At 36.7% G+C, this 23,084-nt stretch overlaps 1 protein-coding gene and 1 non-coding gene across 2 annotated transcripts in view; one reads left to right on the forward strand and one right to left on the reverse strand.

The window, feature by feature from the left end:
* COL4A5 (collagen type IV alpha 5 chain) overlaps positions 1–23,084 on the reverse strand; it is a 219,642-nt gene that overhangs the window by 157,334 nt on the left and 39,224 nt on the right. The window lies entirely within an intron of this gene.
* On the forward strand, positions 9,369–9,475 carry LOC112402115 (U6 spliceosomal RNA). Its single transcript, XR_003003681.1, has one exon. It is a non-coding gene; the product is annotated as a U6 spliceosomal RNA (small nuclear RNA).

Here is a 23,084-nt window from a genome sequence, read left to right on the forward strand (position 1 = left end):
GACCGGGGCACGAACACACGTCCCCTGCATCGGCAGGCGGACTCTCAACCACTGTGCCACCAGGGAAGCCCGATTTCCTCTTTTATAGCTGTTAGAAGTTGCCTTATGTGCTGAGGTGCTCCTATGCTGGGTGCATATATATTTATAATTGTTATATCTTCTTCTTGGATTGATCCCTTGATCATTATGTAGTGTCCTTCCAATCGATATGTATGTTCCTGTTACCATTTTCTTAATTGCTTTGGGTTTGCTTTTGTAGGTCCTTTATTTCTTGTGTGTTTCCCACTTAGAGAAGTTACTTTAGCATTTTTTGTAGAGCTGGTTTGGTGGTGCTGAATTCTCTTAGCTTTGGCTTGTCTGTAAAGCTTTTGATTTGTTTTTTACTTCCACTAGGGCTTTGTTAAACATTTCTTGCATCTTCTTGATCTTTGCCTCCATTCTTTTTCTGAGGTCCTGGATCATCTTCACTATCACTATTCTGAATTCTTTTTCTGGAAGGTTTCCTATCTACACTTCATTTAGTTGTTTTTCTGGGGTTTATCTTTTTCCTTCAGCTGGTACATAGTCCTCTGCCTTTTCATCTTGTCTGTCTTTCTGTGAATGTAGTTTTTGTTCCACAGGTTGCAGGATTGTTGTTCTTCTTGCTTTTGCTGTCTGCCCTCTTGTGGATGAGGCTATCTAAGAGTCTTCTGCAAGTTTCCTGATGGGAGGGATTGGTGGTCGGTAGAGCTGGCTGTTGCTCTGGTGGGCAGAGCTCAGTAAAACTTTAATTCACCTGTCTGCTGATGTGTGGGGCTTTGTTCCCTCTCTGTTGGTTGTTTGGCCTGAGGCGACCCAATACTGCAGCCTACCCAGGCTCTTTAGTAGGGCTAGTGGAGGACTCTGGGAGGGCTCACGCCAAGGAGTGCTTCCCAGAACTTCTGCTGCCAGTGTCCTTGTCCTCAAGGTGAGACACAGCCAACCCCCACCTCTGCAGGAGACCCTCCAACACTAGCAGGTAGGTCTGGTTCAATCTCCTATATGGTCACTGCTCCTTCCCCTGGGTCCCGATGCACACACTACTTTGTGTGTGCCCTCCAAGAGTGGAGCCTCTGTTTCCCCCAGTCCTGTCGAAGTCCTGCAATCAAATCCCGCTAGCCTTCAAAATCTGATTCTCTAGGAATTCCTCCTCCTGTTGCCAGACCCCCAGGTTGGGAAGCCTGACATGGGGCTCAGAACCTTCACTCCAGTGGGTGGACTTCTGTGCTATAAGTGTTCTCCAGTTTATGAGTCACCCACGCAGCGGTTACGGGATTTGATCTTATCATGATTGCGCCACTCCTACCATCTCACTGTGGCTTCTCCTTTGTCTTTGGATGTGGGTTATCTTTTTTGGTGAGTTCCAGTGTCTTCTTATCGATGACTGTTCAGCAGTTAGTTGTGATTCCAGTGCTCTTGCAAGAGGGAGTTAGAGCATGTCCTTCTACTCTGCCATCTTGAACCAATCATCCCCTGATTGAATTTTGAGACTTCATCAGTCCTCTCAGTAATTGATAGAACAACCATGATGAAATCAGTAAGGATTTCTTCATGATGACCTGAACACTATTAAGCAACTTGATACTTATAGAACATTTCATCTAACAACAGCAGGATGCATGTTCTTCTCAAGTGTACATAGTTCATTCACCAAGATAAAACATATTCTGGGCCATAAAATATTATAAGTTTAGAATAACAATCATACAGAGTATATTATCATACAATCATACAAAGTATATTATCTGACCATAATAGAATTAAATAGAAGAAGAAAGATACTCAGAAAAATCCCCTAATGTTTGGAATGAAACAAAACAAGTCTAAATAACTTATGGGTCAAAGCAGAATTCTTTAAAGAAATGTATTTTGAATAAGTGAAAATGAAAACAACATGTCAAAAATGGGTGGCAGGGCTTCCCGGGTGGCGCAGTAGTTAAGAATCTGCCTGCCAGTGCAGGGGACACAGGTTCGAGCCCTGGTCCAGGAAGATCCCACATGCCGTGGAGCAACTAAGCCCATGCACCACAACTACTGAGCCTGCGCTCTAGAGCCCATGAGCCACAACTACAGAAGCCCGTGCCCCTAGAGCCCATGCTCCACAACAAAAGAAGCCTGTGCACTGCAACAAAGAGTAGCCCCAGCTCACTGCAACTAAAGAAAGCCCACGCACAGCAACGAAGATGCAACGCAGCCAGAACTAAATAAATTTATTTTAAAAAATGAGTGGCATATAATTTGCAGCAATGTGGATAGACCTAGAGAATATTATGCATAGTGAAATAAGTCAGACGGAGAAAGATAAATACTGTATGATATCACTTACATGTGAAATCTAAAAAAAATACAAATAATGTATATGTAAAACAGAAACAGACTCACAGATATAAAAAACAAACTTGTGGTTACCAAAGGGTAGTGGGGGAAAATAATTAAGAGGCATGAAATTAACAGATACAAACTACTATGTATAAAATAGATAAGCAACAATGATATACTGTAGAGCACTTGGAATTATAGCCATTATCTTGTAATACCTATAATGGAATACAATCTGCAAAAATACTAAATCACTACACTGTACACCTGAAATGAATATAATATTGTAAATCAACTGTACTTCAATTTAAAAAATGGGTGGCATATAGCTAAAACAGTTCTTAGAGGGAAATTTATAGCATTAAATGCACATATTAGGGAAAAAGGTCTCAAATCAATAATCTAAGTTTATACCTTAAGAAATTAGAAAGGGAAATACAAAATAAAACCAAAGGAAGTAGAAAGAGTAGAGCAGAAATCAATGAAACTGAAAGCAGAAAAATAGAGAAAATCACTGAAAACAAAAGTTGGCTCTTTGAAGACATCAATATAATTGATAAACTTCTAGCCAGGCTGACTAAAGAAAAAATACACCTAAATTATCAAAAGCAGAAATGAAAGAGAAGACATCATTAGTAATCCAAGAGCCCTTAAAATGATAATAAAGGAATACTACGAACAACTCTATGCTCATAAATTTGACAACTTCGATGAAATGAACCAATTCCTAAAGATCTACAAATTACAAAACTCACCTCAAATCATACAGATAACTTGAATTGTCCCATAACTATTAAGAAATTGAATTCACTGTTAAAAATCTTCTGAAAAAAATATTTCAGCCCAGATAATTTCGTTGACAAATTCTACAAACATTTGAAGAAGCAACAATACCAATTCTATATAATCTCTACTGGAAAGTAGAAGAAGATGGAACACTTTTCAATTTATTTTATGAGGCCAGCATTATGCTAACACCAAAACCCTATTTAGACAATACAAAAAGAAGAACATTACAACCCAGTATCCCTCATCAACATAAACGCAAAAATTCTTCATAAAACATTAGCAGATTGAAGCCAGCAATATACATAAAGAATAATATATTGTGACCAAATGGGATATGTTTCCGGGATGCATGAAGTACTTCAATATTTGAAAATCAATGTAATCCTACATATTAGCAATCTAGAGAATAAAAACTTCATTCAGTAAAAGCATTTAAGAAAATAAAATACTTATTCATAATAAAAACCTAATAAGCTAGAAATATAAAAGAAATGTCTATGTAAAAAAACCCAGGGAATCAACAGAACATCATGTATAACTAATAATTGAGACTACCAAGGCTGTACTCTAAGAGGATAACTGGGGTTTCCTTGGTGGCACAGTGGTTAAGAATCTGCCTGCCAATGCAGGGGACACGGGTTCAAGCCCTGGTCCGGGAAGTTTCCACATGCTGCGGAGCAACTGAGCCCATGCACCACAACTACTGAGCCTGTGTGCCACAACTACTGAAGTCCGCGTGCTAGAGCCCATGCTCCACAACAAGAGAAGCCACCACAATGAGAAGCCCGTGCACCACCATGAAGAGTAGCCCCCGCTCACCATGACTAGAGAAAGCCCGCATGCAGCAAAGAAGACCCAACACAGCCAGAAACAAAATAAAATAAATAAATAAACTTATTACAAAAAAGAGGATAACTGCAATGATCAGCTTAATTAATTAACTAATGCAAATCAGTAAATGGAAAAAGAGATAGAAAATATCAATTGTATTTTATATACTAGCAATGTGCAATTGAAAACTGAAACTAAGAAAGAAATATCATTAACAACAACTCCAACAAATAAAATACTTTGGTATAAATAAATTATGAACAGATTTATATATTTTTAAGCATTTTTACCACAAAATGCTCATAAGAGAAATTAAAGAAAATGTAATTAAACAGAGACACATACTATGTTTGTTGATTTGAAGATGCAACATAGTAAAGATGTCAATTCTACCCAAAATGATAGATACATTTGGTGTAATTCCAATAAAAATCATAGCAGAAATTTTTGTAGATACAGAAAAGCTAGTATTAAAATTTACATGGAATTGCAAAGCAACTATACTCCAATAAAAATTAATTTAAAAATTTACATAGAAAAAAAAAGTAAGTTGAACAGCCAAAACATTTTTAAATACAATAAATTAGGAAGAAACCCACTGAAGATTTTAAGACTTTTAATGACAAAGAGACAGTAATCAACACAGAGTGGTATAGATGAAAGGATAAACACATAGATAGTGTAAAAGAATAGTCAGGAAATAAAACCACACAAATATGGTCAAGTGATTTTTAACAAAGGAACAAAAGCAATTCAATGGAAAAAGGGTAGTCTTTTAAACAAATGATATTCAAACAATTGGTAATCCATAAACAAAAACATAAACCTTAAATGAAATTTCACATCTTACACAAAAATTAACACAAAATGGAGGAGACATCTAAATGTAAGCTTTAAGACTACAAATATTTTATAAGAAAATATAGGACAAAATCTTCCTTAGGCAAAAATATTCTTCAACAATAAAATCTAACACACACACACACACACACACACACACAAATTCTTAGAGATATGACGAAGAAAACACATTCCATAGAAGAGAAAAAGGATTAATTGTACTTCATCAAAATTAAAAATTTTTGAACTGTGAAAGACACTGTTAAGTGAATGAAAAGAAAAGCTCAGACTGGAAGAAATTTTGTAAATCACGTAGTAATCAAAAGACTTGTATCCCAAGAATATAAAGAAATCTGAAAAACTGAACAGTAAGTAAATAAGAGCCAAATTTAAACATGCACAAAAGACTTGAACAGATAGTTCACAAAAGAAGTTATACAAATAAGCATATGAAAAGATGTTCAACATCATGAGCCACTAGGGAAATGAAAACTAAAACCATGATGAAATATCACTACAAAGGAGAACTAATGTACAAATGAGTCAGTTTCTCTACATCCTTGTTCAGCTTTTGGTGTTGTCACTATTTTTATTTTAACCATTCTAATAGGTATAGTGATATCTGATTGTGGTTTTAATTTGCATGTCCCTAATGGCTCACAATTTTGAACATAATTTCATGTGCTTAACTGTCATCTGTATATCCTTTCCTGTAAGATGTATGTTCATGTCCTTTACCCATTTTCTAATAGGATTCTTTGTTTTTTAATAATGAATTTTGAGAGTTCTTTATATATTTCAAATACTAATCTTTTGTTGGATATGTGTTTTACAAATATTTTTGCCTAGTCTATAGCCTGTATTTTTTATCCTTTTAGTAAAGACTTTCACAGAACAAAAGTTTTTAATTTGGGTGAAGTCCAATTCTTCAGTATTTTCTCTCTTAAATTAGGCATTTGGTATCAAATGTAAGAACTCTTCACCCAGCCCTAGGTATGGAGGATTTCCCCATATTTTTTTCCCTAGAAGTTTAAAGTTTCATTTTTACATTTAAGTCCACAATCCATTTTGAGTTAATATTTTTAAAGATGTGAGGTTTGGGTCAAGGCTCACCTTTTTGTCTATGAATGTCCGACTGCTCCAACATCATTTTTTGAAAAAGTTATCCTTCCTCCATCAAATTTCTTTTGCTGCTTTCTCACAAATTAGCTGGGCATATTTATGTAGGTCTATTTCTTGATTCTCTCTTCTGTTTCATTGATCTATGTGTCTATCCCTCTTACATTATCACAGCTACGGTGACTAACTTAGCTATACAGTAGGCCTTAATATCAAGTAGAGTGATTCCTCCCACCTTTACTCTTCTTTTTCAATATTCATAACTGAGTTTTAAGCATTTTACTCTAACCCAGAGCCCGAACACATCAAGTGTACATCTATCTAAGTAAGTTCTCATCCCCAAAGATACTAATTTCAATCATAGGGGTAGAGAGAATGAGAGGATGAAAAAGCTTAATTTTATGTTAATTGTTACAAAGTTGGCATTATTTCTGCAGTATAGAATCTGCCACTCATATATATTAATACATTTAAGGCATTTTGAGACCATGTGAGTGACTCACTGGATGATTGTTTATTTATAGAAACAATCATTTCCACATAAACCTCTCTTTACATTATCTAACCTATGAATGCACTGAATAAACACATCTGAAAAAACATCAGTGCTTTAATTTATAACAGAAAAAGTCCTTCTGGAAGTAAATGCTTATAGAATGCTGAAATACAAATTAAGAAAATAGCATAAATATATTAAAACATGAAATATTTTCTTATCTATAAAAGATTTAAGCATCTCAAAATGAAAAGATAGAAGAACCAGATGTCCTCTTACCTCCTGCCCCTTACACTAACTACAGCTGATTATATCTTTACTTATGGATCTTTTCTCCTCCCTTGCCCTTCCTATCACCCATTTGCCATAAGGCTCATTTATATAAAATGCTGACCTATAAGAAAATCTACGTGTTGGAGTGAAATATTTTTCTAGAATAATAATTTCAAGTAATTCAATTATGGGTCCTGTTACACCCTGAGGCAGCATCTTTTTTGCTGTCTCCATAATGCTAGATCCGTTTGGACTTACAGAGGAATTCTACAAAACTATATACAGAGTTCAGTATTATAATTGTTTAGTTCAAAAACAGCCTTAAATATAGCCTCAATATAGCCTGTGCTTGAAATTTAATTTATAAAAACAAGAAAGAAGTACTATGTACTTAAATAGCTGCAATTCGGTTTCTTATGAAGAGTTTTTATTATTTTCTGAGCATCGGCCAATATCAAAATAAATCACAAAGTAAACAAAGCAGTCACATTTTAACGTATTTTAATGTGTTTCACTATAGCTTTAGCCTATTCCTGCCAAAATACTAATTTACAAAACAAAAGTGAGAATCAACTAAAATGTCAAATAACATTTAAACGATACTATTCTTTGCATCAGTTCTATGTTGGAGATACAAGGTAAGCCCTATAAATGCTGGTTAACGCCCCATGCAATTGGGGAGCTCCCTCAAGTGAAATATGATACTTTATTTGATGGCTATGTAGACCCAAGGATTAAGTCCCTATAATCCCTGGATAATAGACAAACTGTTCTGTATACACATTTACTCTTTTTTAGGAAAAGCAGAATTGGAGTTAAACAACAGCATATCTATTGCCTTACGATTTAACTGATGACATGTCACCAACATAAAGTATGTAAATAAAAGCCAACACAGAAAAACACCACAAAGAAGCATCTTAATCACTAAATTCAACTCTTCCAACGAAGGCTTAATTAAGAAAAATATTTAAGTCACCTATAGGCGGTCCCAGTACATTTCCTAGATGCTCACTACTTGAGTTAGCAGCTTCTGAAGTAAAATTGATACTTTTATTTTTGAAATCATTAATTTTCCCTTTGAACTCTACTCAAATTGCTTTATATACATGAAGTATACTTAGCTGATAAAACTGATAGTCTTTTCCCTGATGTTCTCTATTTTCTGTTAATAAGAGCCCTGAAATGGATGCACAATTCCAGACTCACTTACTGAACCCCCCCTCTACCCTTGCTTATAAATGTATCTTTTTAAAAATTCCTCTTCCTTTTGGTAAGTCTTGATAGGTATTAGAGGTCTCTAGTTTAAGATGGTATTACACTAAACAATCCATTTTTTAAATAGTTATATAATGCTTTCTTTATAAAATGAAAATATTAAGCAAATTTAAATGCCCAGTAGAAGGTACAAGTGAGACGGTAAAAATTGGGCTATATAGTTGGAAGAAAGAGAAATATAGCAAAACCAGGTACTATTCGGGAAAGGGTTTATACATACAATTTTATCTAGAGTCAAAGAACCAAATCCTGCAAAATACTCAGTGATTTTTTAACATTTGAGCAAAACTCATCAATCCATATGCTCACAAGAAATGGGTTAGCTTCTACATATCAAAATAAGACAGAACAATAACCAAAATTTAATTATAAGTTATAATGCAATAAAAAGGCCAGACATTTTTAATAGCTATCTATTTCTATAAAAGCATATTTTACTAGTAAATGAGAGTCCCCTCAGTTGTGTTAAATACTTTATTCATCCATTTCACTTATTCAGTGAGCAATACAGCAAGTTGAATCTCTCCCACTCAACAACTCCCATCCTTCTTTTTCACCTTTTAATGATGAATGTCACATTATATTTTAAAAAATGAAAACAACCTCAAAGTGGACCAAAGACCTAAATATAGTAGCTAAAATTATAAAACTCTTAGAAGAAAACATAAGAGAAAAGCTTCATGAATTACAATGAATTTAGTAACAATTTCTTGGATAAGACACCAAAAGCACAGGTCACAAAAGTAAAAATAGATAAACTAGACTGCATCAAAAATAAAAACTGTGCATCAAAGGACACAATCAATAAAGTGAAAAGGCAACCTATGGGATGGGAGAAAATGTGTGCAAATCATATCTGATAAGGGGTTGATATCCAGAATATACAAAGAACTTCTACAACTCAACAACAAAAAAACAACAACCAGATTAAAAATGGACAAAGGACTTGAAGAGACATTTCTCCAAGGAAGACAGAAATGGCCAAGAAGCACATGAAAACACGCTCAACATCACTAATCAACACGCAAATGCAAATCAAAACCATAATGCGGGACTTCCCTGGTGGTCCAGTGGTTAAGACTCCACACTCCCAATGCAGGGGGCCGGGTTCCATCCCTGGTCAGAGAACTAGATCCTGCATGTCACAACTAAGAGCCTGCATGCTGCAACGAAGATCTCGCACAAAGCAACGAAGATCCCACAGGTGGCAATGAAGACCCGGTGCAGCCAAATAAATAATAAATAAATATTTTTTCAAAATACAGATACACATCACACCAACTAGGGTGACTACTATGAATGTGGAGAAATTGAAGTCCTTATGCACTGTTGGTGGCAATGTAAAATGGTACAGTTGCTATGGAAAAGTGTAGCAGTTCCTCAAGACATTAAAAATAGAATTACCGTGCTCGCTTCGGCAGCACATATACTAAAATTGGAACGATACAGAGAAGATTAGCATGGCCCCTGCACAAGGATGACACGCAAATTCGTGAAGCGTTCCATATTTTTATACTTTTTGCTTCCGTATGAAAAAAAAATAGAATTACCATGTGATCCAGCAATTTCACTTCCAAGTACTCAAAAGAATTAAAAGCAGGGTCTCAAAGAGATACTTTACCAAATACTATTATTTTCCATTGGTCTATTGTTTGTCCAACTGCTATTCCTTGCTCTGAGAGGCAGTGGCTAATACATTTGCCCTTAAATCTATTAAATGCCCCCCAAAGTAGCTGCCTCAACCTTCAGAGAGTTCTGAGTTAGGCAAAATAAGGGCAGGCCTTTTAGAGCTAGTCTTCAGGGAGCCACTAGGCTGGTCAAAATGAACAACCACAATTCTTTAAGAATGAGGTCAATTCTACTACCTCCAGCACTAAGAACTTGTACTTGGAATATGGACTGTTGTCTTCAAAGCTTCTTCCAATCTGGAGTGAAGGGGATGGGGACAAGGTAAGTTAAAATGCCACAAAGGTCTCTTACTGAGATTCAACTGTTTTTTTCCTTGATTAAGCATTTACCTGGTGGCTATAAACTTTTGACTGGTTTCCAGAATACCAATAAGGTTGATTCTGAGAGTATCTGCTAGTTTATTTGCGATTTTATGGAAATATGGATTTTTGGGATTCCCTGCTCTACCATGTTCATTGGAATTAAGCCTGATTACATCTAAACACATTTTCAAGACAAAAAATTTAACATAGCATTTAATAGTTAAGACACGAAAAACAATTAACGGATGAAGTGCCACACTTTGATGTGGGTAAGAGATGCCCCATAACTTAGCAGAACCCACTCTAGCAATTCCTCAGCTGCTCCCAGTTCCTAGAGGAAAGAATCTGTGGGGCCACAGGGAAAAGAACATCAGAAGCCTGTGCTTCCCCCTTCTAGATCATAATTTGTGTACCCAAGATCCCCAAATTCCCTGCCCAAATAGCCCCAAGCCACTTTCATGAGCCCACATGGGCCTCTTCAGGTCTACCCTTCACCAGCCTTTCTCAGCCCACTAACCTTTCTCAAGCCCTAAAGAAAATTATTCATGTAACCATTTTCTCCACTCTCCCAAATACAGCACAAGGCTGATAGCATTTTAATTTTTTCATCTAATAGATGCCTTGGGGTTTAATTTAAAGCATTTAATGGTTTAATTATTTAAATAATTTAATGGTTTAATTCTCTCCTGGAACTCATTTTGAAGTGTTGTTCTAGAGGGTGGATCTTGCTATCTATGTGCCCACTATTAAGCCCAAGGAGTGGTCAAAGTAGGCCAGTGACAGGGACCATGGACAGAGCTTGTACACATAGGCTGGAGTGAAGCATACATTAGAGTGAGGCCCTTTCTGGTGCAAGACAGAGACAGGTATCTAAAGAGAAGGAGGCCAGCCAAGGTCTAGTAGCCAACTTTCCCAGTGCAATCATGTGCCAGTGTTGAAGTCAGAGGAGTTTGAGAATTCTAAACTTGAACCTGACCTTCCAGTTCATTATAAAGGCATATTTGTCAAAATGTGAGAATAGGACTTCATTTTATTTAACAGTTTGTTAAATTGGGTTACAAATTTTTTAAATTTTATACATATGGCATTTAGATTTGTATTTGTACTCTTGGCTCAGTCTATACAAATGATGACACAGGTCTGTATAGATAAAACAAACTAATTTAGTTATCTCTGTAACATTGATGAGGTTCAAACTGGGTAAAGAACAATAGGTAGACACTGCCCAAGTAAGTTACACTTCATTATATTTATACAGCATACATAAATATTGTTAGATGAAGACCTGAAATTAGTCCATTTTCCCAAAAGTAATGTGTGCAATGCAAACTTTAGGGTACCAGCAACTTTCTAAAATGAAGAACGAAGACAACTCTGAATCAATATTACATCCCAGTTAACTGTAACACGGTGGAGATATCCTTCCTAAAAACTGGTTTCTAGGCCTAAATAAGCCTACTTGAAGGTAGTACATTTGCATAAGTTATTTTTTTACTATTATTGATCACAGTGACAACTGAAGTCTTTTCTAAGTGAAATGGTCCTGCCAACAGTTCCTAACACAAGGCCAGCCACAGACAATCATATTTTAGACCACATGACCCAGACTTCCCATGCACATGACTATAGATAATTATAGACAAGGAGGAAGCAAGGTAACTCAAAGACAATCAATCTATAGGCTGGCCAGTGGACTATGATGTGGCAAGCATGAAAAGATAAATTATACCAATCAGACTGAGCAGATATACTCTCACGAATTTGAACCAGGAAATAGCAAGAGATTAACTTAGGTAGCAATGAGAACAAAGCCAAGAGGCCATGATACAGAATGGCTACAAAGGTATGTTGGCCATGTGCAAGCCAATATGCATGCACCCCAATGTTCACTGCAGCACTATTTACAACAGCCAGGACATGGAAGCAACCTAAATGTTCATTGACAGAGGAATGGGTAAAGAAAATGTGGTACATATATGCAGTGGAATATTACTCAGCCATAAAATAAAATGAAATAATGCCATTTGCAGCAACAGGGATACACCTAGAGATTGTCATACTAAGTGAAGTAAGTCAGACAGAGAAATACAAATATCAAATGATATGGTTTATATGTGGAATCTAAAAAAGAAAAAGGTACAAATGAACTTATTTACAAAACAGAAGTAGAGTCACAGACGTAGAAAACAAATGTATGATTACCAGGGGGGAAAGTAGTGGGGGTGGGGGAGGGATAAATTGGGAGATTGGGATTGACATATACACATGACTATATATAAAAGATAACTAATAAGGACCCACTGTATAGCACAGGGAACTCTACTCAATATTCTGTAATGACTCATATGGGAAAAGAATCTAAAAAAGAGTGGACATATGTATATGTATAACTGATTCACTCTGCTGTACACCTGAAACTAACACAACACTGTAAATCAACTATAATCCAATAAAAATTTTAAAAACATAAAAATAAAGTTAAAAAAGAGGAAACAAAAAAGTATAAGGAAGAGAAAAAAGAGAACAAAATAAATGTTATAGATAATATGGAAACTTGGAGCTCATGAACAAGCTATCCTCTTCTGACTACATCACCACTGGAATACACTACAGTTCCATTCTACAATAACCACCCCACCCATATCAAGGGGTAGAGCGGATATCTATTTCTAAGAACCCAAACCATCCCTACTCTTTACTAAAATAGACTGCTTCTCCAATAAAGATTCAAACAAATCATATTGCATTTATTTTAAAGAAATTATAAATATTTTAACACATTTGGGTTTTTATAAAAGGCAGCTGCATAAAATACCATGTTTTATGCAATTCTATTTCATGAAAATTCAGATTTTCAGATAAAAATGTGGAAATATTATTCCCTATAAATTAGGTTTTCCTTTAAATGTCCCTAGGGACTTAAGAGAAATTTTCCAGAAATGTGCTTACTGAGAATATCAAAGAAAGTGAACAGTGAAAAATCACTAATGTCTCAAAAACAACTCCACAGAACAGAAATCCAATAAGAATGGGAGGTTTAAAAATGCAAAATATTCAAAAGGAATTTTTAAAACTGTAAAATAGATGGTTGTGATCTAACAAATGAAATACACAAAAGAATCAATGGTTTGAAAGATATAATCATTTCCAATATCCCTATTAATATGCCATTCAATCTAAACCACATTTTAAAGTGGGTTTCGACTGTTTAACATGACAGGAAGTATACTTTTCTGCTTTCCAGGGTATCTATTTTAATATAAACTTTACACAGGCTTCTACAGACTCCTTGATCTTTTATGAATGAAGAGAGAAGTACAATGTGACTCATATTTTTAACATAATCAGCCATTTATGCTAGATTTCTTATAGCAAAGGTTGTATATGCCTTCCCTTTGACATATATTACCAATTCATCAAAAATATATAAAATGCTGCTCACAAATGGCTCAAAAAACATTTTAAGTCATAATTAACTTGACAATAGGATCAATAATCTCAAATGTATAGATTCCAAAACCTTGAAAACCATTAAAACCAGAAAAAATCCCCCTAACTTAAAAACTGATGTACAATGTTGGTATTCCTTACTGTACTGGCCACTAATAACTGTAAATAGGTCTACTCAAATAATTTTATCATGCCATTTACCTGCTGAAAAACCTATACATGCTCTAACTGGTATGTCATAAATCATATTACAGTATAAATCCCATGAATTCAGGGATCTTATCTCTTTAACAGCTATATATTAACAGTTCCCAGCAAAAAGCGGGGAAAATAGTAGGGGTTCCATAAATACAACTCCTTAGATTTTCCTATTTCAAGAAGGAGTTACAACCTTAAGCAAAATGTTCTTATTACTCCATGATGTGATCTCTCTAGTACAGGCCAAGCTTATTTATCTGGGGTCATCTAAATAATAATCACTTACTTCCACCTCCTGAGTTGACCCTCTCCATACCTGCAATTTTTTTTGATATTGGGCTCAAAAATTGTCAAATAAGACATCTGTCAAAGATTATACCCTCCCTCCAATAAATCCTTATTCCTTTAGTCAGTAATCCCTCCGTCAGCCTATCATATTTATTTAATATGATAGAGATAAAAATCATTACAGTAAGTATTATTACAAAGATTCCTTAGTCATAACACTATTGTTCTTTCTTTAGTACAATTCCTCACCTATTTACAGGGTTGTAATCTTTAAAATCAAAATTAATACTACAAACATAAAATATTATCTATCAATCACAATGGAGTAAGACAAATATACCTGCACTGTGAATGAATGAATGAATAAATAGTGAATGAATATTAATAAATGAGCTTAATCATTCTCAGCAAGCCTACAGAAGTTGAAATCCAGATTAATGTATGTACTCCCATCTGACAACAAAACAAGGAAAACACCGTAAGGACTATTCTGGGTAGAAAAATCTAAATAATGGAGTGACATACCATGCTCATGAATTGGAAGACTCAGCATAGTAAAGATGTCAATTCTCCCATATTTTTCTGTAGGTTTAATTCAGTTGCTATCAAAATTTGAGCAAGGGTTTATAGACACAGACAAACTAATTAAAAAATCCACATGAAAAGGCACAGGCCCTAGAATACCTAAAACAATCTTGGGAAAAAAGAATAAGTGAGAGGAACCAGTCATCCCAGTAAGGCTTACTATATAGCTATGGTAACCAAATAGTATGTTACTGGTGGAAGGCCACACAGATAAATGGAACAGAATAAAGAACGCAGAAATACAACCACACAAATAAACCCAAGTGATATTTTTTACAAAAGTAAAAAAGCACTTCAATGGAAAACTATAGCCTTTCCAACAAATGGTGCTGGGGCGATTAATTAAAAGTGGATCACAGACATAAATTTAAAAAGTACAACTATAAAATTTTTTAACATCTTTATTGGCATATAATTGCTTAACAATCTTGTGTTACATTCAGCTGTATAACAAAATGAATCAGCTATACATATACATATATCCCAAAAATCTTGTGATATGTATAAGTCCATGCCACTCTCTCACTTCATCCCAGCTTACCTTTCCCCGTCCCCATGTCCTCAAGTCCATTCTCTACATCTGCATCTTTATTCCTGTCCTTCCCCTAGGTTCTTCAGAAACTTTTTTTTTTAATCCATACATATGTGTTGGCATACGGTATAAATTTTTCTCTTTCTGACTTACTTCACCCTATATGAGAGTCTCAGTGTCCATCCAATTGACTAAAAATAACTCAATTTTGTTTCATTTTATGCCTGAGTAATATTCCATTGTATATATGGGCCACATCTTCTTTATCCATCCATCTGTCAATGGACACTTAGGTTGCTTCCATGTCCTAGCTATTGTAAACAGAGCTGCAATGAACGCTGTGGTACATGACTCTTTTTGAATTATGGTTTTCTCAGGGTATATGCCCAGTAGTGGGATTGCTGGGTCGTATGGTAGTTCTATTTTTAGTTTTTTAAAGAACCTCCACACTGTTCCCAATAGGGGCTGTATCAATTTACATTCCTACCAACAGTGCAAGAGGGTTCCCTTTTCTCCACACCATCTCCAGCATTTACTGTTTCTGGATTTTTTGATGATGGCCATTCTTACCAATGTGAGGTGATACGTCACTGTGGTTTTGATTTGCATTTCTCTAATGATTAGTGATTTTGAGCATCCTTCCATGTGTTTGTTGGCAATCTATATATCTTCTTTGGAGAAATGTCTATTTAGGCCTTCTGCCCATTTTTGGAGTGGGTTGTTTCTTTTTTTGATATTGAGCTGCATGAGCTGCTTGTAAATTCTGGAGATTAATCCATTGTCAGTTGCTTCATTTGCAAATATTTTCTCCCATTCTGAGGGTTGTCTTTTCATCTTGTTTATGGTTTCCTTTGCTGTGAAAAACTTTTATGATTCATCAGGTCCCATTTATTTATAGTTGTTTTTATTTCCATTTCTCTAGGAGGTGGGTCAAAAAGGATCTTGCTGTGATTTATGTCATAGAGTGTTCTGCCTATGTTTTCCTCTGAGTTCTCAAGATTGCTTTGGCTATTCGGGGTCTTTTGTGTGTCCATACAAATTGTGAAATTTCTTTTTCTAATTCTGTGAAAAATGCCATCAGTAGTTTGATAGGGATTGCACTGAATCTGTAGATTGCTTTGGGTAGTACGGTCATTTTCACAATGTTTATTCTTCCAATCCAAGAACATGGTATATATCTCTCCATCTGTTTGTACCATCTTTAATTTCTTTCATCAGTGTCTTACAGTTTTCTCCATACATGTTTTCTCTCCTTAGATATATTTATTTCTAGGTATTTTATTCTTTCAGTTGCAATGGTAAATCGGAATGTTTCCTTAATTTATGTTTCAGACTTTTCATCATTCTTGTACAAGAATGCAGGAGATTGCTGTGCATTAATTTTGTATCCTGCTACTTTACCAAATTCATCGATTAGCTCTAGTAGTTTTCTGGTAGCATCTTTAGGATTCTCTATGTATAGTATCATGGCATCTGCAAACAGTGACAGTTTTACTCCTTTTCCGATTTGGATTCCTTTTATTTCTTTTTCTTCTCAGATTGCTGTGGCTAAAACTTCCAAAACTATGTTGAATAAGAGTGGTGAGAGTGGGCAACCTTGTCTTGTTCCTGATCTTAGTGGAAACGGTTTCAGTTTTTCACCATTGAGAATGATGTTGGCTGTCAGTTTGTCATATATGGGCTTTATTACATCGAGGTAAGTCCCCTCGATGCCAACTTTCTGGAGAGTTTTTATCATAAATGGGTGTTGAATTTTGTCAAAAGCTTTTTCTGAATGTATTGAGATTATCATATGGTTTTTATCGTTCAATTTGTTAATATGGTGTATCACAATGATTGATTTGCGTATATTGAAGAACCCTTGCATTCCTGGGATAAACCCCACTTGATCATGTTGTATGATCCCTTTAATATGCTGCTCTATTCTGTTTGCCAGTATTTTGTTGAGTATTTTTTCATCTATGTTCATCAGTGATATTGGCCTGTAGTTTTCTTTTATCTTTGTCTGGTTTTGGCATCAGGGTGATGGTGGCCTCGTGGGATGAGTTTGCGAGTGTTCCACCCTCTGTTATATTTTGGAAGAGTCTGAGAAGGATAGGTGTTAGCTCTTCTCTAAATGTTTGATAGAAGTTGCCTGTGAAGTCATCTGGTCCTGGGCTTTTTGTTTGTTGGAAGACTTTTAATCGACGTTTCAATTTCAGTGCTTGTGATTGGTCTGCTTATATTTTCTATTCCTTCCTGGTTCAGTTTTGGAAGGTTGTGCATTTCTAAGAATTTGTCCATATGTTCCAGGATGTCCATTTTATTGGCATATAGTTGCTTATAGTAATCTCTCATGATCCTTTGTATCTCTGCAGTGTCTGTTGTAACTTCTCCTTTTTCAGTTCTAATTTTACTGATTTGCGTCTTCTCCCACTTTTTCTTGATGAGTCTGGCTAATGGTTCATCAATTTTTTTTTATCTTCTCAAAAACCAGCTTTTAGTTTTACTGACCTTTGCTACTGTGTCCTTCATTTCTTTATCATTTATTTCTGATCTGGTCTTTATGATTTCTTTCCTTCTGCTAACTTTGGGGTTCTTTTGTTCTTCTTTCTCTAACTGCTTTAGGTGTGAGGTTAGGTTGTTTATTTGAGATGTTTCTTGTTTCTTGAGGTAGGATTGTATTCCTATAAACCTCCCTCTTAGAGCTGCTTTTGCTGCATCCTGTAGGTTTTGGGCCATCATGTTTTCATTGTCATTTGTTTCTAGGTATTTTTTGATTTCCTCTTTGATTTCTTCAGTGATCTCTTGGTTATTTAGTAGTGTATTGTTTGGTCTCCTGTGTTTGTATTTTTTACAGATTTTTTTTCCTGTAACTGACATCTCGTCTCATAGCAATGTGGCCGGAAAAGATACCTGATATGATTTCAATGTTCTTAAATCTACCAAGGCTTGATTTGTGACCCATGATATGATCTATTCTGAAGAATGTTCCATAAGCACTTGAAAAGAAAGTGTATTCTGTTGTTTTGGGATGGAATGTCCTATAAAGATCCATTAAGTCCATCTTTAATGTATCATTTAAAAGCTTGTGTTTCCTTACTTATTTTCATTTTGGATGATCTGTCCATTGGTGAAAGTGGGGTGTTAAAGTCTCCTACTATGATTGTGTTACTGTTGATTTCCCCTTTTATCACTGTTAGCATTTGCCTTATGTATTGAGGTGTGCCTATGTTGGATACATAAATATTTACAACTGTTATAACTTCTTCTTGGATTGATCCCTTGATCATTATGTAGTGTCCTTCTTTGTCTCTTCTAATAGTCTTTATTTTAAAGTCTATTCTGTCTCATATGAGAATTGCTACTCCAGCTTTCTTTTGATTTCCATTTGCATGGAATATCTTTTTCCATGCCTCACTTTCAGTCTGTATCTGTCCCTAGGTCTGAAGTGGGTCTCTTCTAGACAGCATATACATGGGTCTTATTTTTGTATCCATTCAGCTAGTCCATGTGTTTGGTTGGAGCATTTAATCCGCTTACATTTAACGTAATTATCAATATGTATGTTCCTATTAGCATTTTCTTAATTGTCTTGGGTTTGTTTTTGAAGGTTTTTTCCTTCTCTTGTGTTTCTTGCCTAGAGAAGTTCCTTTAGCATTTGTTGTAAAGCTGGCTTGGTGGTGCAGAATTCTCTTAGCTTTTGCTTGTCTGTAAAGGTTTTAATTTCTCCGTTGAGTGTGAATGAGATCCTTCCTGGGTAGAGTAATCTTGGTTATAGGTCTATCCCTTTCATCACTTTAAATATATCCTGCCACTCCCTTCTGGCTTGCAGAGTTTCTGCTGAAAGATCAGCTGTTAACCTTATAGGGATTCCCTTGTACATTTTCCCTTGCTGCTTTTAATATTTGTTCTTTGTATTTAATTTTTGATAGTTTGATTAATGTGTGTCTTGGCATGTTTTTCCTTGGATTTATCCTGCATGGGACTATCTGTGCTTCCTGGACTTAATTAACTATTTCCTTTCCCATATTAGGGAAGTTTGCAACTATAATCTCTTCCAATATTTTCTCAGACCGTTTATTTTTCTCTTCTTCTTCTGGGACCCCTATATTTCGAATGTTAGTGCATTTAATGCTGTCCCAGAGGTCTCTGAGACTGTCCTCAATTCTTTTCATTCTTTTTTCTTTATTCTGCTCTGAGGTAGTTATTTCCATTATTTTATCTTCCAGGTCACTTATCCGTTCTTCTTGCTCAGTTATTCTGCTATTAATCCCTTCTAGAGAATTTTTAATTTCATTTATTTTGTTGTTCATCACTGTTTGTTTGCTCTTTAGTTCTTCCAGGTCCTTGTTAAACATTTCTTGTATTTTCTCCGTTCTATTTCCAAGATTTTGGATCATCCTTGCTATCATTATTCTGAATTCTTTTTCAGGTAGATTGCCTATTTCCTCTAACTTATTTTCATTTTGGATGATCTGTCCATTGGTGAAAGTGGGGTGTTAAAGTCTCCTACTATGATTGTGTTACTGTTGATTTCCCCTTTTATCACTGTTAGCATTTGCCTTATGTATTGAGGTGTGCCTATGTTGGATACATAAATATTTACAACTGTTATAACTTCTTCTTGGATTGATCCCTTGATCATTATGTAGTGTCCTTCTTTGTCTCTTCTAATAGTCTTTATTTTAAAGTCTATTCTGTCTCATATGAGAATTGCTACTCCAGCTTTCTTTTGATTTCCATTTGCATGGAATATCTTTTTCCATGCCTCACTTTCAGTCTGTATCTGTCCCTAGGTCTGAAGTGGGTCTCTTCTAGACAGCATATACATGGGTCTTATTTTTGTATCCATTCAGCTAGTCCATGTGTTTGGTTGGAGCATTTAATCCGCTTACATTTAACGTAATTATCAATATGTATGTTCCTATTAGCATTTTCTTAATTGTCTTGGGTTTGTTTTTGAAGGTTTTTTCCTTCTCTTGTGTTTCTTGCCTAGAGAAGTTCCTTTAGCATTTGTTGTAAAGCTGGTTTGGTGGTGCTGAATTCTCTTAGCTTTTGCTTGTCTGTAAAGGTTTTAATTTCTCCGTTGAGTGTGAATGAGATCCTTCCTGGGTAGAGTAATCTTGGTTATAGGTCTATCCCTTTCATCACTTTAAATATATCCTGCCACTCCCTTCTGGCTTGCAGAGTTTCTGCTGAAAGATCAGCTGTTAACCTTATAGGGATTCCCTTGTACATTTTCCCTTGCTGCTTTTAATATTTGTTCTTTGTATTTAATTTTTGATAGTTTGATTAATGTGTGTCTTGGCATGTTTTTCCTTGGATTTATCCTGCATGGGACTATCTGTGCTTCCTGGACTTAATTAACTATTTCCTTTCCCATATTAGGGAAGTTTGCAACTATAATCTCTTCCAATATTTTCTCAGACCGTTTATTTTTCTCTTCTTCTTCTGGGACCCCTATATTTCGAATGTTAGTGCATTTAATGCTGTCCCAGAGGTCTCTGAGACTGTCCTCAATTCTTTTCATTCTTTTTTCTTTATTCTGCTCTGAGGTAGTTATTTCCATTATTTTATCTTCCAGGTCACTTATCCGTTCTTCTTGCTCAGTTATTCTGCTATTAATCCCTTCTAGAGAATTTTTAATTTCATTTATTTTGTTGTTCATCACTGTTTGTTTGCTCTTTAGTTCTTCCAGGTCCTTGTTAAACATTTCTTGTATTTTCTCCGTTCTATTTCCAAGATTTTGGATCATCTTTGCTATCATTACTCTGAATTCTTTTTCAGGTAGACTGCCTATTTCCTCTTCATTTGTTTGGTCTGGTGGGTTTTTACCTTGTTCCTTCATCTGCTGAGTATTTCTCTGTCTTCTCATTTTGCTTAACTTACTTTGTTTGGGGTCTTCTTTTTGCAGGTTCGTACTTCCCATTGTTTTTGGTGTCTGTCCCCAGTGGGTGAGGTTGGTTCAGTGGGCTGTGTAGGCTTCCTGGTGGAGGGGACTGGTGCCTGTGTTCTGGTGGATAAGGCTGGATCTTGCCTGTCTGGTAGGCAGGACTGCATCTGGTGGTGTGCTTTGTGGTGTCTGTGAACTTTTTATGATTTTAGGCAGCCTCTCTGCTAATGGGTGGAGTTGTATTCCTATCTTGCTAGTTGTTTGGCATGGGGGAGCTTGCTGGTCATTCAGTGGAGCTGGGTCTTAGTGTTCAGATGGAGATCTCTGAGAGAGCTCTCACCGATTGATATTACGTGGGGTTTGGAGGTCTCTGGTGGTCCAGTGTCCTGAACTCGGCTCTCCCACCTTGGAGGCTCTGGCCTGACACCCGGCCAGAGCACCAAGACCCTTTCATACACACAGCTCAGAAGAAAAGGAAGGAAAAAGAGAGAAAGACAAAATAAAATAAAATAAAATAAAGTCATTAAAATAATAAATTTTTTAAAATTATTAAAAATGATTTTAAAAATTTAAAAAGTGAGAAAAAAAGGAAGAGAGCAACTAAACCAATAAACAAATGCACCAGTGATAACAAGTGCTATAAACGATACTAAGATAAACATAAAAATCAGAAACTAGTCAGTCACATACAGGAAACCCCAAGTCTACAGTTGCTCACAAAGTCCACTGCCTCAATTTTGGGTTGATGCATTGTCTATTCATGTATTCCACAGATGCAGGGTACATCAAGTTGATTGTGGAGATTTAATCCGCTGCTCCTGAGGCTGCACAGAGAAATTTCCCTTTATCTTTTTTGTTCACACAGCTCCTGGGGTTCAGCTTTGGTTTTGGCCCTACCTCTGCATGAAGGTCGCCCTCCGGCATCTGTTCTTCGCCCAGACAGGAGGGGGTTAAAGGAGCGCCTGATTAGGGGGCTCTGGCTCACTCAGGGTGGGGGAGGGAGGGGTATGGAATGCAGGGCGAGCCTGCGGCAGCAGAGGCCAACATAATGTTGCAACAGCCTGAGGCATGCCTTGTGTTCTCTTGGGGAAGTTGTCCCTGAATCAGGGGACCGTGGCACTGGCCAGCTGCACAGGCTCCCGGGAGGGGAGGTGTGGATAGTGACCTGTGCTTGCACACAGGATTCTTGGTGACTGCAGCAGCAGCTTTAGCGTTTCATGCCCATCTCTGGTGCCCACGCTGATAGCCGCAGCTCACGCCCATCTCTGAAGTTCATTTAGGCGGTGTTCTGAATCTCCTCTCCTCGCACACCCTGAAACAATGATCTCTTGGCTCTTAGACAGTTCCAAACTTTTTCCCAGACTCCCTCCCGGTCAGCTGTGGCGCACTAACCCCCTTCAGTCTGTGTTCACGCAGCCAACCCCTGTCCTCTTCCTGGGATCTGACCTCCGAAGCCTGAGCCTCAGCTCCCTGCCCCCACCTGCCCTGGCGGGTGAGCAGACAAGCATCTCAGGCTGGTGAGTGCTGGTCAACACAGATCCTCTGTGTGGGAATCTCTCTGCTTTGCCCTCTGCACCCCTGTTGCTGTGCGCTCCTCTGTGGCTCCGAAGCTTCCCCACCCCCTAGAAGGTCTTTTCCTATAAAACTTTTAAGAAAAGTTTTAGTATCTAGGGCTAGGTGAAGAGCTCTTAGACTTGACACCAAAAGCACAATCCATAAAAGGAAATACTGATAAACTGGACTTCATCAAATTTTCAATCTTCTGCTCTGCAAAAGACCCTGTTTAGAGGACAAAAAGACAAGCTACAAACTGGGAGAAAATGTTTGCAAACCACACCTCTAACAAAGGACTAGAACTAGAATATATAAAGAATTCACAAAACTCAATAGTAAAAAGAACGAAGTCCGATTAGAAAACGAGCAAAAGCCATTTCACTGAAGAGGATACAAAAATGGCAAACAAGCCCATCAAAAGATGATCAATAGGGCTTCCCTGATGGCGCAGTGGTTGAGAGTCCGCCTGCCGATACAGGGGACACGAGTTCGTGCCCCGGTCTGGGAAGATCCCACATGCCGCGGAGCGGCTGGGCCCGTGAGCCATGGCCGCTGAGCCTGCGCGTCTGGAGCCTGTGCTCCGCAACGGGAGAGGCCACAGCAGTGTGAGGCCCGCGTACCGCAAGAAAAAAAAAAAAAAAAAAAAAA

Source organism: Neophocaena asiaeorientalis, unplaced genomic scaffold (genome assembly GCF_003031525.2).
Source record: "Neophocaena asiaeorientalis asiaeorientalis breed wild unplaced genomic scaffold, Neophocaena_asiaeorientalis_V1.1 scaffold41, whole genome shotgun sequence".
NCBI lineage: Eukaryota > Metazoa > Chordata > Mammalia > Artiodactyla > Phocoenidae > Neophocaena > Neophocaena asiaeorientalis.